Source organism: Ctenopharyngodon idella, chromosome 10 (genome assembly GCF_019924925.1).
Source record: "Ctenopharyngodon idella isolate HZGC_01 chromosome 10, HZGC01, whole genome shotgun sequence".
Taxonomy (NCBI): Eukaryota; Metazoa; Chordata; class Actinopteri; order Cypriniformes; family Xenocyprididae; genus Ctenopharyngodon; species Ctenopharyngodon idella.
The window spans coordinates 41,060,535-41,075,271 of NC_067229.1; the positions used below are offsets into that span (position 1 = coordinate 41,060,535).

A 14,737-nucleotide genomic window follows, 5' to 3' on the forward strand; every position below is an offset into this window, starting at 1 on the left:
TTGAGCTAATCTGAAGGTTACACGAAGTTTGGAGGTCTGTAGCTATTGACTCTGCAGAACGTTTGTGACTTCTGCACACTGTGCGCCTCAGCATGTGCTGACCCCGCTCTGTGATTTTACGTGGCCTACTACTTCGTGGCTGAGTTGCTGTTGTTCCCAATTGCTTCCACTTTGTTATGATACCACTAACAGTTGACTGTGGAACATTTAGTAGTGAGGAAATTTCACAAATGGACTTATTGCACAGGTGGCAACCTATCACGGTACCACGCTTGAATTCACTGAGCTCCTGAGAGTGACCCATTCTTTCACAAATGTTTGTAGAAGCAGTCTGCATGCCTAGGTGCTTGATTTTATACACCTGTGGCCATGGAAGTGATTGGAACACCTGAATTCAATGATTTGGAGGGGTGTCCCAATACTTTTGGCAATATAGTGTATTCCACACGTCTCCGATGGGTTAATAAAGTCCTTCTGAAGTGAAGCGATGCATTTGTGTAAAAAAAAAAAAAAAAAAATCCATATTTAACCAGTTATGAAGTAAAATATCTAGCTTCTGCCAGACTGCCTTCCGTATTCAAATTACAAAATAAACTGAACTGGTGTCGCATCAGTTAAGCTTTTTTCCGTAAGTTGAATAGGGAGGGCGTAGGATGTAGCATAAGCGTTTTGAACTCTGAGAGTTTTACACTTTCTCCGTAATTATAATATGGAAAGCGGTCTGGTGGAAGCTAGATATTTTACTACATAATTTGTTAAATATGGATTTTTTTTTTTTTTACACAAACGCATCACTTCGCTTCAGAAAGCCTTTATTAACGCCCCGGAGACGTGTGAAATATGTTTATGATGGATGGATGTGGATGGACTTTCTTCAGCTCATACTTGTTGATCCCGCTCACTGCCATTATAAAGCTTGGATGCATCAGGATGTTTATTAATATTTCTCCAATTTTGTTCATCAAAAAGAAGAAAGTCATATAGGCCTACACCAAGGATGGCTTGAGGGTGAGTAAAGCTTGGGGTAATTTTCATTTCAAAGTAGACTAATCCTTTAAAGTCATTTTTAAAGGGGTCCTTGATTATGATTTCACTTTTTTAACTTTAGTTAGTATATAATGTTGCTGTTTGAGCATAAACAACATCTGCAAAGTGACGATGCTCAAAGTTTAATGCAAAGGGAGATATTTTCTTTTACTGAAATCGCTTTTTAAGGACTACAACAAACGGCTGGTAGGGACTTCTTTCCGGGTTGGTGACAAAACAAACCCCAACATTTACATAAAACCTGCTCCCGGGAACACGCAACAAAGGGGGTGAGGCCATGTTGGGCTGCTTTAGAGAAGAGGAAGAGTTGACGTAGAGTGTTGTTACCACGCCGTCATTTTACGCCGGACTGCTTCACAAACGAGAGTCAATTCAACGTTGGATTTGCACAAAAGATTAACATGACGGCACATGATAGTTGATGAGTTGAATCAACTCCACAGCAACTACATAAATTTATCCACTAACCATTCAGAAACGTCCAGTTGCACTCTAAAAGTTGTAACTTCTTCCTGAGTCTCTCCATCAGTGTCCGACTCCGGTTTGAACAATGTAAGGCTGAACACCGTTACGCCCGTTTCACACTGCAAGCTTTAGCAGCACGTGAGCGTAACTACATCGTCACTGCAGCTGCAGAGACGCGCGAGTATTCACACTGGAAGCGTCTGTACAGCGTCACAGCAGTGGCTCGAAGCTACATAAAGTGAGCATTTCTTTACAAAGACAGCTATAAATTTGTTTTTATAAGTTGGTCATTTATAAACGTGATAGTCTTGAAAGTTTGTTAACATGGGGAGGTGTACAACATTCGCATATAAACTTAAATAAATAAAAATAAATAAATAGTCTCGTGTCATCCATTGCTGCACATGAATGAGGTAAGCTTTGTGTTTTACATCATCTGCCGCGTGCACGTTTACAAGACCGCAAACTCGGCGAAAAAAGCCAGCAAACTCGGGTTTGATTTGGGAATGCTGCAACCTATATATCTCTCTGTGTAATAACTAAAATAATGTTTATATATCATATTTTCTGGCTAGTTTACTATAGTTTTTTATAATACACCATACTTTAACCCAAAACTGAATAATTAAAAACAAGTTTAAATGGGTAAATCTTCTATAAATATTTTTGATTCTTAATTTTCTTTTCTGTCATACTCAAATTCTTGTTAAAACACATTAGACATGCTTATTCTGTGCATTTTGAGCACTTTTTGTGTGAAATTATATTTATTTTGTCCATCAAAAGTGTACTTTCACTTTAATTGAGCGTCAGCAGCGCAGCAAAAATAGACTCGGCGCCGAAACCCCCGCTTCACTGCTGCTTACGCGACGCTCCTGCTTGACGCTTACACGCTGCTCCTGCTGCCGGTGTGAATGCACTCACTGATTAACATGCACGCCGAAAAAAATATGCGCTGCTTACACTTGCAGTGTGAAACTGGCGTTACTGACAATCGTCATTTTGGCTGTGTGAGATTCTCCAGCTTTGTTGTTGTTGAGCAACCGAAGCGCGAGATGTTAAAGCACCGCCCTCTTCTGGAAAGGGGGCCGGGAGCAGCAGCTCATTTACATTTAAAGGGACACACACAAAAACAGCATGTTTTTGCTCACACCCAAATAGGGGCAAATTTGCTATAAGCTATAATAAATGATCTGTGGGGTATTTTGAGCTGAAACTTCACAGACACATTCTGGGGACACCAGAGACTTATATCTTGTAAAAGGGACATTATAGGTCCGCTTTAAGGTTCAGATCAGAAAGCTAAAGCTAAAGCTAATCAACTGCACATTTTCACTTGAAAAGTGAACAGTGAACAGTTTTCCTTTACATTTTCTACTGTATTGTATTCTTCTGTCACCGACTGCAATGTGGATGACGCACCCAAGATTTCACTCTTGCATATAGTGCAGTGATTTAATGTGTATCTTGTTAAAGAAATATGACTCCGTCGACAGTTATTGGTCACACTGTGGTTTCACAGCGGTCCAGATTGTTCTTTTGATGTATAATGAATGAACTTGTATCAGAGAGAGTGTGTGGATGGGTGTGGTAGGAGGAATAGAAATGTGTGCATTTGGGGGTCTGAAGGTGTGCATGTGTAAATGAACGTGGGGGTGGAAGGGGTTTTACCAATCAGAACCCTCTTGCGTCTTGCTTGTCCTTCTTTTTTCACTCGTTCTCTCCTGCAAACCTCATTATATGCAAGTCAGCCTTGCAATCAGAGAGAGAAAACACAAACTGGGCTCAGGCATGCAGGGATTTCTGCATGAGTCAGAGAGAGAGAGAGACGTGGTGGGTGGGAGGGGGTGAAAAGAGAAGGGAGGCAGAGGATAAGGGAGGGGGTGGGCTTTTTTGTATTGATCCGAGTGCATTCTGTGTGGCGAATACAGAGCGAGACACAAAAAAGAAAAGTGAGAAGAGAGACAGAGATAGAGGGAGCAGTTACAGTCTCCAGACATCAAGTCTCGCCTTTTGAATCAATCTTCAGAAAATTCTGATATCATTATCGGCGTCACTAGCAAATTGAGGAACATCTGCAAATGCGGGGAGAGAAACAATACAGTGACAACGTGGAGAGATACGAGAAGCAGGGAGAGAGAAAAGGGAGAGAGGGAGGGAGGTGACAGTTTCTGTGGGGGCGACTACATTGGAGAGGGAGGAAGAGAGCAGGATGAGAAGGGTGGGCGGAAGTGACAACGAAATAGAGAGAAAGAGAGAGAGAGAGGAGATAACAAAATTCAGCATCTCTTCTTGTTATTTTTAACGAAAGCTTTAACAAACAGTGCATTGCAAAATATGCCCACACATGTGACCAAAAATCTGTTACATTTCTCTTTGAAACTGTGCATGCATACATTTTCATCCACGTTAATGATCTTCGATAATCCTACATCTGTATGTTTTAAAAACAAGGACATTTGAAGGTCAGGATGTTCTAGAAATAAATCACATGCTATCGGAGAGAGTCTACGGTGTACAGTCCAAAAAAACTTCTCACAGCTGGAAGAAAGTCATAAACAAATACGAATAAACTAAGCAAAAGACGGAGGGATGCAAAGAGTAGGCAGGGATGACAAAAAAAAAAGGAGCTCTGATGAGGAGATGGGCCTCTGAAAATAGAAGCGGAAGTAAACGCAGCCTCCCAAAGACTCTTCCCACTCAGCGTCTAAGAGAGTTATTTTCTGTCCTATGCTCTGAAATAAGAGAAATTGAATCCGGCAGTGAGCTTCCTGCAATCGGTGAATTGTGTGTTTCGCTCTGAATTCGAAAAGGAAGGCACGTGTTCACCCGAAATGCCCTGTTGAATTTCAGAAAAGGGTTCTGTAAAATAACTAGATTCATATTTTATTAAACAAACAAGATCTCCAAAACCACAGAGCTAACAAATGTTTGAGTATCGCACTGCATAAGTCAAAAGTCCAATTGAATAAATTTGTCTTTTTGTTTTAGTTGTGGTTTTGTATATTTGTTTTCAAAAAAATAGTTAATAATAGTCCTCCAAACTATCATTCCAATATCATCATTTTGGATAAACAAGTGTACACAATAAAATGGTATTATACATTCAGGCAAGAGTCAACAATATAATGGCGTTATACACTCTAAAAAATGCAGGGTTAAAAACAACCCAAGTTGGGTTGAAAATGGACAAACCCAGCAATTAGGTTGTTTTAACCCAGCAGTAGGGTTAAATGTTTGCCGAATGTTCGCCAGTTTTATTTAACCCAACTATTCTTCAAAAATTACTATATGGCTGGCTTAAAATGAACCCAAAATAGGTTGGAAATTAAAAATCAGACACACAATTACTACAGGCAACAATAATAATAAAGGTGAACATTTATTAATAATCAATTTAATAAATGTTAATTTCCAATATATTTTTGGGTTAATTTTAAGCAAGTAATTTTTAAACAATAGTTGAGTTAAATAAAACTACCCAGCAGGTTGTGCAAACATTTAATGCAACCGCTGGGTTAAAACGACCCAATTGCTGGGTTTGTCCATTTTCAACCCCACTTGGGTTGTTTTTAACCCAGCATTTTTAGAGATTCGAACCGAAAGGTTGAACTGTGTTCTCAAGACAAAGGAATTTTAAGTAAATGTCATATTGGGGCAAGTTGTCACATTTATATCAGTGGAGTTTTATACAATTGATTAATTAAAATATGTGTTTGGGTTTGTTTGTATAGGCAGGTTTTCATTGTGACAACTTACCCCATTTACTGTAGTGTGCAAATATTATAAGAGATATATTGTTAGGTTCTTGCTAGTAAAAAAGTTTATAAATGGGCCAAATAATGTCTTTATTAAAATCTATCAATGCAAAAAAAAGGTCGTTTTAGGGTCGGTGTCACTGTGGCAAGCATAGCAAACGTTTTTTATGTGTGAGTAGGCAGTAAGTTGTTAAAACAAGTCATTCTTGTTTAAATCATATGTTCACCGCTATAATATTCTTAACAAGTTCATATGAGCACAGCGAAAGTTAGAAAGGCTGCAAACTTCCTCAGGGACGTACCCTTTGCGGGGGCACGCGGTGTATTCCGCTGTCTTGATCATCCCACGTTCAGGAGGGAGAATACGAGCTACCCGTCTGACACGTGCGTTACGTCTCAGGGTTCCCCAAATCACTATCCACAATTGGTCATGAGGATGTAGACTACCGGTTGTACGCATTTGCGTGCTCTCGGCGCACTTAGAGACTTCGAATCGAGTTACACTTGTATTGATTTTAAAAGGCTGATAAATCCACTGCAGCTATGAGTGCTTTCCATTGACGTCTGTCTGAATATCTAAACGCGAAACGCACTCGAGAATGAATCAGCGACGCGATCCGTAGAGAGCTTGTCGACATTCTGCGCGCTATGTGATTGAAATCGGTTTATTACAACAGCCGAATGGCTGTCGACATCTATGCCGCATCAAACATAAGAAATTAGACAGCAATATTCCGTTCTTGCAGGAAAAAAGGGCGTCTGCACTGAAACGCTATGCTGTGGTAATCAAAGGGTGAATGGCGCGCGAGGAATCACGACTCGCCTTTACGCAGGATAATAAATATAAATATAGAAATTTACATTTTATTTTCATTAAACTACATTAATTATACAGTATATATAAATGTAATGAAAATAAAAAGACAGCTAAACTGACATTACATATATGCCTTTGTTCAATCTGCTCTTAGAGTGGAGGAGACTGAGGGTGGCACTTATATCTGTAACTTATGTATTGTTGTGTCTCAAATTTTAATATTAGGCTATATTTCCATATATATCAAATAAAGTAGTTTACAAATCCACAACTTGTCCTTAAACTGTATAAATTAATATCAAATACAAAGAGGGCTGTTTTTACTGCCTGTTCCACTATTGGGTGTAACAACTAAACATTTTAAAATGTGTGATCAAATGTAAGTGTTCAATATAATTACCATTACATCCCTCCATTCGTTTTAAACAATTCAATCCAAAAGAGCAAATAAACTTGGACACGTACAAATACATAAAGACTAACAAATCTAAAACAACATACTTGCAATAGTTTTGGTAAATGTGGCCTATACAATGTCACATTTTGTGCAATCTTGGGTCAAGTAGAAGTACATTGGAAAGTGTTACAATATGATATTTCAAGCCAATTTACACATATAGGTGAAAACATTGCATGGATGTTTTATATTGGTTTAAACGAGAACCTGATGATTCAGGTGATAGTTGTCATTTAACATCAATTAATATCTCAAATTATAGTAAAATGTTGTTTGGATGTTATATATTGGTTTAAACTAGAACCTGATGATTCAGATGATAGTTCTGTCATTTAACATACATTAACACCTAATTTTTTAAAACAGATGTGAAATTATACTTTCTTTACATAATGCACACATCTGTACACAAGTCTTCTGATCGAGATAAATATTACTTTATTTTTTAATTTATTATTATTATTTTCTTAATCTTACTTAAATGTTCTTTCTATACTCTTGTGTTATACATGTATGGATGGATGGATGGATGGATGAATGTAGCTCCTGGACACCACAACAAATTCCTTGTCTGTTTGCACACACTTGGCAAATAAAGCTCACTCTGACTCTTTTCTTATATTACTTATATACTTTTTAAACTAATGGTGCAACCTTTCCTGGCCTCCCTTACATCAAAACCATCATTTAATCATCATTTGTTGGCCTTGAACGTATTGGCCATATTTTGAGTCTTGAGAGTTTAACTGGCAGGTTAAGAAAAAAGGAACAAGCTATATATAATCGTTCTGTGCTCGTTTGACTGAGCATTGTGAGAATCCCAACTCTCCTTGGTCTTTATAAATAGCAGCCCCGTTGACAAAATTCCGTCAATGACGTAGTGCACGCGCGTAGTTGAGTAGGTGATGCTTTTTAGTGAATGAGTCCCCCTCCCTCTGCAGCTTACTAGTACTATCAGATCTCTATAAAAAGAGCACGGTAGATGGAAAAGCGCTTGAGAGCTGCTTGTTTCTACCAGGAAAAAGAAGACGAGACAGACAGTGGTCCATATGGAGACACTCAGGCGAGAAAGAACTTCTCATTACGCAGTACACCGTGCCATCCTACTGGAGCGCCAACATCTAATAGACGAGGTACTAGAAAACGGACAGCCGTCATAAATTCGACTGCATTTTTGACGAGGGCTCCTATATTTCAAGGTAAGTGTGATTTGACACTGTTTGGTTGAAAATGGCACGGTGACAGCCTGGAAGTTCGTTTAGAAATGACTTGAAGGCTGCCAAATACAAGTCTTAGAAGTTTTTTCCCCCCCCCACAGATAATATTTTTATGCGTGTTTATTAAATGATGTACGGCATATTGCAGACGACCTGAAACTTACTGCAGTGTGACTCACTTTTCTCGCACGTGGGCAGCATGAAGACCCTTTAAAAAGAACGGTCTAATGGACAATGCAGTTGGTGCTGAAAAAGCTTGCTTTCGCAAGTTAAACTAAAGAACATGTTTGTTTTTGTTAAAGAAACTTCTTATCGTGAAATGAATTTGTGAAGCTACTATTTATTATTCAAAAGCCAAATGCTTCATTGTGTATTGACTATTCGCGAATTACAAACATAGGTTAAATAGGCTATATATATTTGGAATTAATATCTATATGTATTTAGTGAAGCAAGTCAATAGCTGAATGTCGCTGTACCATCCGAATCTTCTCTGTAAACTCTCTCGTGAATGTATGACACCAGGAGATTTCCGGTAGAGATGAATGTCGTCGTCTCGCGCAGTGTTGCCAGATCTTGGTAGAAAACATTTAAATATCAAGGCAATTATTGCGTATAATAAGCTTCGAAATAAAAAAAACGCACTTTTGTAGGATATTTTACTATTTCCCCTGCCGTTTATCCGCTCCCTCAGCCTCCCTCAATGTCCTCGTTTAAAGAGACTCACTGCACATTGAATAACGACAAAACAGTCAATCTAAAAACGCATATTTGTAAGTGAAAAAACAAGCACAAAGTCGCTTGTAATAACTGGACGTGGCAACACTCCCCCTTCCCTATCTTTCCGGTAGATGCCCTCGTACCTCCACTAACCGTCGTTTTATTTTTGCCGTTCTATTCAACAAAGTCGGGTGGTTTTTTTTTGTGTTTACCCCCACCCCTCCTTCCTCCCCTCTTGACTGTATGCTATGAATTTCCTTCCTACCTAACGTTTCCGTTCACCTTTTTTTTCCACACTGATTCTGTGACGTGTATTCAGGCGTTGAAGTCAGGTCTGCGTCACTCTTGCGCACTTTGCAGATGATTCGTAGTCACCTACTGTAACCCTTTAAAGAGACAGCGCGCGCTCAGCTACAAACACACACACACACACACACACACACACACACAAATGACTGCAGCACAAACCTTTTATTTTTCGCGGGGGTGTTAAAGAAGGGAGTGGGCGTCCGTTTTTATTCATTGACGACGACACCTTTATTCATTCTTTGAAAATGAATGACTGTAGCCTACAATTGAATTAGCACAGCCAACGACACTAACGACCAATATTTTGAGTAGCTGAAACAAGTACACAGAATGTTTTTTTAACTCTTAAAGGAACAGTGCACACAAAAATGATTAGAATAATTATTTAGTCAAACTTATTTTGATTTATTTTTCATGTGGAATTCAAAATGAGATGTTTGGCACAATAACAGTCAGCATTCACTGTAATTGTATGTACAAATATGCTATGAAAGTGAATGGTGACTGAGGTTGCCAGTTCATTATATTCATTTTAGGTTGAACTAGGTTATATTGTCTGAAGCGTAGAACTCTTAAAAGTCCAATAGAAAAGATTCCTAGGATTAATAACTTAATGAGTCATATATTTAACCATAATGCTGTGAAAAATACCTAGGACTGCTATATTAAATGGGTCGTTCATTCAAATTTCAGCACCATGGACAGCGGTTAGTGTTATGTCAAGGCTACTTCTTCCTTTCTCAAAACTGAATACAGTTAAGCAGACAAATATTGGGCTCCCAGTAAGAGCCACTAAAAGAAATAAGTATTAGGTGTAATAAAATATAATTGAAAAAACTTCTAGTAATGGAACGACTTTCAAAAGGGTTCAACCCAGCATCTACGTCACTGACCCAGCAGCGGTGCTCATGGGAATCAATGTTCCTGAGAACATTCTGCTTGGGCAAACCGTGGCCCTTCTAATGAAATATACCATGTTATGCATCTTTTTAAATCTATACAGTACACCTTATACCTATTCTAGGTGTTTAATAAATCCTGTTTTTGTAACACTTCTCTTTAATTGCAGTAGCTGTTCTATCTCTCCATCAGTGAGCTGAATTCTTCCAGGTCTTGCCCAGCATGGCTGAGTCTTTGCCAGTATGCCAGCACTTCATGACCTTGGCTCTAGACTGCTTACTGCTTATGGAGTCCAACAGTACAGTAACAGTCTACAGTCATGGCTACTGAAGTCTGGCTCCAGCATCGCAAATACACATTTAAACACCAGATTTAGCCTGTAATCTGTACGACTTGGGTTGGATTTCATAGGAGACGCTGTGAAAATGTGCACGCACACATACATCAGAAATTCTCGGCTGTGACGGCAAACAGTTGTGTATATCTGAGCCTGTATTGGGGGAGTCCTGTGCTATGGAGGCTTGGCGTTTCATCTAACAAGCCAATAGGATCGCACTATTTCCAGTTACCATGCCAACACCCCCTCATCCCTACCTCTGCTGTCTCCATGGTGACCGTGGCTTTAGATTGTTACTGTAGCGATGGCACGTGGTAACAGTCTACAGCCATGGTCGCCAAGGGGCAGGTGTTATAGCGACAACTGGAAGTGTAATTGTGACTAGCAGGCTTAATTATGTTTCATGTGCGTGACCAAAACTGTAACATGCTGAGGATTTGCTAGGAAGAACTTGCAGAATGATTTGATTTCGGAAAGTAGGTCAAAGTCTCACTTTATTTATTTATATCTTTCCCTCCTTTTGAAACTCTATTGAAAGAGCAGATGTGAATGTAAACATGTTTTTCTCCATCTTTGCTTGTACATGTTTTTTTGATTTGTGACTGAAAACTTTATTATTAACACAATATACATTAAACACTTCAGTACAGATTATTTTTTCTGATGTAATTGATTCATGTACTGTACCAGAATATACAATTATTTCACTCTAATGTTTTCCTGATGATTCACCCTGATGGCCAAGTGATTCATTCTAATGCGGAGTGCCAATGATTGCTCCTTTTTTCCAGACAATTTCCTGTGGAATAGGGAGAAGCAGTTTCAATTAGGATAGAGTGACAGAATATGTTTAATGTATGTATAATTGATGAAAGCCATGCATTTTTTTTACCGGTTCCAGTGCCATCTGGGACAGCAGGACAGGTGTTTTTGGCGAATTCAGTGAGTAATTAACATATATTAAATTAACAGGGATTTCTTGTCTAAATGAGTTTTGATCTGCAGAAATTTTTTGTGGTTTGCAATGGAATATGGCCCAAATGCTAAAGAAATAGCAGTCACATGTCGCCCTCTGGAGGAGAGAGATTGTAGTTGCACAAAACAATCTGTAGGCCATTGTAATAGAAAGAAATTATATTCAGAAATGTTTATATGAAAATTAAATTACATAAAATCACAGCATTCAAAGACAATATCCCATGTTTTGCTTATAATATTTTAAATGATGCCAGTTTTATTAATTAAATTGGGCTGGATGCTGATCTTGGCCAATGTTATCTAACTTTTTAAGCCTTATTGAATAATGTTTTGCCCAGGTAAAAATGTTTATATATATATATATATATATATATACACATATGTATTACTCATCTAGTCTAAAGCTTGTTGATCATTACATTTCATCATTTACCATGCAACAATAAATAAAATTACTTCCTACACAAATTTAATCTTAAAAAGTATTTTCTCTATTCTTCTGCATTTTTAAAAAATCATTTTCTAGCTTCTGTATTACTCAAGCTTACTCAAGAAACTTTCTGAACATTGTTGCCTCTTGTATGCTGATCTTGTGACATTCCTCATTTGTTTCTCAATGATTAAATGTAAATGATCTTCCAAAACAACGTGAATACTTTGAAACAATGTGATGAGAAGTCGAAAGAGACTCTTTTCCCTACAAGTAAGAGACCATGTGCTGATATTGGAACCTCAGCACATAAACTCTTACTGTTCAGGGCCAAGGGCGTCGTACAGGGACGGAGACACACACACACACACACTGATTTACAGCCTCTCTAAGAATGATTAATTACACATTTGGCCTCTAAAAGAAGACAAACCTGGCACTGTCAGACATTTAAGCAGAAAAACAGAGAAAATAATGTAAGAGATCATCAGCAAATTGCACATGCATCCTAATAAAGTGTTATTTATTTTTATCTTATTTTTTTTTAGATCAATAAATTCTATCCATTTTAAAAAGACAAACACCAATTGACCAGATGCATTAAAGGGTTAGTTCACCCAAAAATGAAAATTCTGTCATTAATTACTCACCCTCATGTTGTTCCACACTTGTAAGATCTTCGTTCATCTTCAGAACACAAATGAAGATATTTTTGATAAAATCCGAGAGGTATCTGACTCATCCATAGACAGCAATATAATCAACACTTTCAAGGTCCAGAAAGATACTAAAGACATCGTTAAAACAGTCGACGTGACTGCAGTTGTTCAACCTTAATTTTATGAAGCGACGAGAATGTCATTCTCTTAAATTTCTAGGACGAGTCATATACCTCTCAGATTTCATAAAAAATATCTTAATTTGTGTTCCGAAGATGAACGAAGGTCTTACGGGTGTGGAACGACATGAGGGTGAGCAATTAATTACAGAAATTTAATTTTTGGGTGAACTAACCCTTTAAAAGCAATGATTAGAAATGGAAAGTATAGTCGTTAATTATTCTCCACCTCCTCTTGACCCAAATGTGCCCCTGTAACAACTAGATTCACAAGAAGGAACAGCCAAACCACAAGAATTTGAAGGTTTGTCTCCAGATCAAAGTATTTCCTCTTTACCAAAACCTTGTAGTTCTTACCAACGATAGCCTAGAGAATTCCTGCAGCTCAGAAAGAAAGAAAGAAAGAAGAAAAGAAAGAAAGAAAGAAAGAAAAAGTCCATAAGAGAACTTTGGCTTATGGTGTGCACTGTCCACAAAAACAGGAAAACCAAGCAGCAGCAGGACTGTGTTTGGATCAGACTGGAAATAAATAATAAGTAACTCAAGCCACACTCTGCTGGATGAATTCCTGGTTATAAAACACTGCCTGACCCTCTCAAAGGAAAAACTCCAACAAAGTCACAACACAAACCCACAACAACCCATAAGCTCAGAATATTAAGCATTTTCAGCAAAAAAGTCCTCCATTTTACATACTGTCTCACTCTTTGTTTGTAAATACGCACCATGTGCTTCATCGCAGTGACATCATAGTTGTTCTTTAGGTTAAATAATCTACTCCTCGGGAAACTCCCTCCACCCTCCTGTCACTGCTGAGATCTGATTGGTCAGTCCGGCCACACCAGCAAAGCAACGTCTTCGCACTGACCTCTTCACCAAAACAAATTTCCTGGAATTAACCTTCATCTGCTCTTCTGGGAAACCTCAGAAGTATTTTTCAGTCTTCTTCAAATATTATATAAGGTTACATATTAGGCTTTTGATTCACTCCAAAGTAACATTTCACCTACAGTATGAATAAATACATATACATAGGCATATATACAAATACATATTTATATATATAAAGACATCATATAGCCTATGTATGTATTCATACTCTAGGCTAATATGATTACATTCTTCAGCTTCATTTTACCACAAAACATCTTTAAAATGAGACCTCGCGTGACTGTACAGCACAATACATACATGACTCCAACATCTGTGACTACTAGACACCCAAAACCATCACTTGTCCAAACGCACCACTCCTCAAAATCTCCCATAAAGATGTAGATTTCCAGAAATATAAAGGTAAAAGTCCAGAAACAGTGTGATATAGTCCATAAAGTCAGCTTTCAAAATGAGAGAACGCAAAAGGTAGTTTAACGGCGCAGGATGAAACTACTGAGTCCTTCTACTCATATAAAAACACTCTGTAGCTCCGCCCACATTCTCAAAGCCACACCTTCCTCATTCCTCAGAGAAAAAAATACCTCCTGTTACTTTTAACACATGTTGCTGGCATCATCCTGCCTTCTACTATAGTATAGCCCACCAGAGGCAAAATATAGCCTGGTGCACCTCTCACACCCTTCTTTTCCAGACATTTCTTACACAACTCTCCCTCTCACCCCTGGCCACTACCGTTGCGTAAGTCCACGGATTCCTGAGGCCGGGAGTCACGGAGCTGTTGTAAAACTTACTGGCAAGAGGGAGTTTCTGTGTTTCTCCTCTTCTCTTGTCTTCCATTTATCAAAACCATGTGTTTGTGAGGAGAAAGAGACACGTGGCACCGAGAAGGAGAGAACGGGGGGGAAAAAAGGACGAATGATGTGGGAGGGACTGACAGAAAGAGGGGAAAAACAAATGAAGGGGAAAAGTAAACAAGGCTGTAAAATATGATCACTGACTTGGTATTGGTAGCAAAATGTGTTAGTAATAAAATAAAATTTTAAAAATGCATATAAATATTTATATAGGTTATAATATAACAATTTTAAAATAATTATATAAAAATAAAATGGAAGAAATTGTAATCTCATTTCCACCATCATCATATCCCTTTAGGGGCTATGTAAAAACCTCTTAGTTTACTCTAGTAAACAAACTCTAGAAAACAAATGGGACCAAGTGGAACAGACACAGTTTTAGCACGACATGATCTAAATAGATGAGCTACGTACTGTAAATTTCCTTCATAGAAAATAGTTGTCTTGGAGCATTTGAAGATTCACAATGAAACCACAAATGTGTAGTAAGAAAGTAAACAGTTTCATGTTGACTTTCATAAAATTTACATAGGCAATAGTAGATGCAGTGTGAACTTCTTAAAACAATAAATCACAACACAATTGCTGTTTTATTGCCGTTTACAAGAATAAGAGAGGGATGGAGCCAGGGAGAGTGAGAAAAAAGTAAAGGAACAGAGAGAGATCAGGTCATTAAAAGGAAGGGAGGGTGTGGGGGCGATCTGGATACA

At 38.2% G+C, this 14,737-nt stretch overlaps 1 long non-coding RNA gene across 2 annotated transcripts; it reads right to left on the minus strand.

The window, feature by feature from the left end:
• Positions 1–10,503: 10,503 nt before the first annotated feature.
• Positions 10,504–13,948, minus strand: LOC127521541 (uncharacterized). Of its 2 annotated transcripts, none has more exons than XR_007932393.1 (2): positions 12,999–13,948; positions 10,504–10,826 (listed from the first exon to the last, which is right to left on the minus strand). It is a non-coding gene; the product is annotated as an uncharacterized LOC127521541 (long non-coding RNA). The 2 variants fall into 2 exon arrangements; XR_007932392.1 differs by lacking the exon at positions 12,999–13,948 and adding an exon at positions 10,920–12,991.
• Positions 13,949–14,737: the final 789 nt, after the last annotated feature.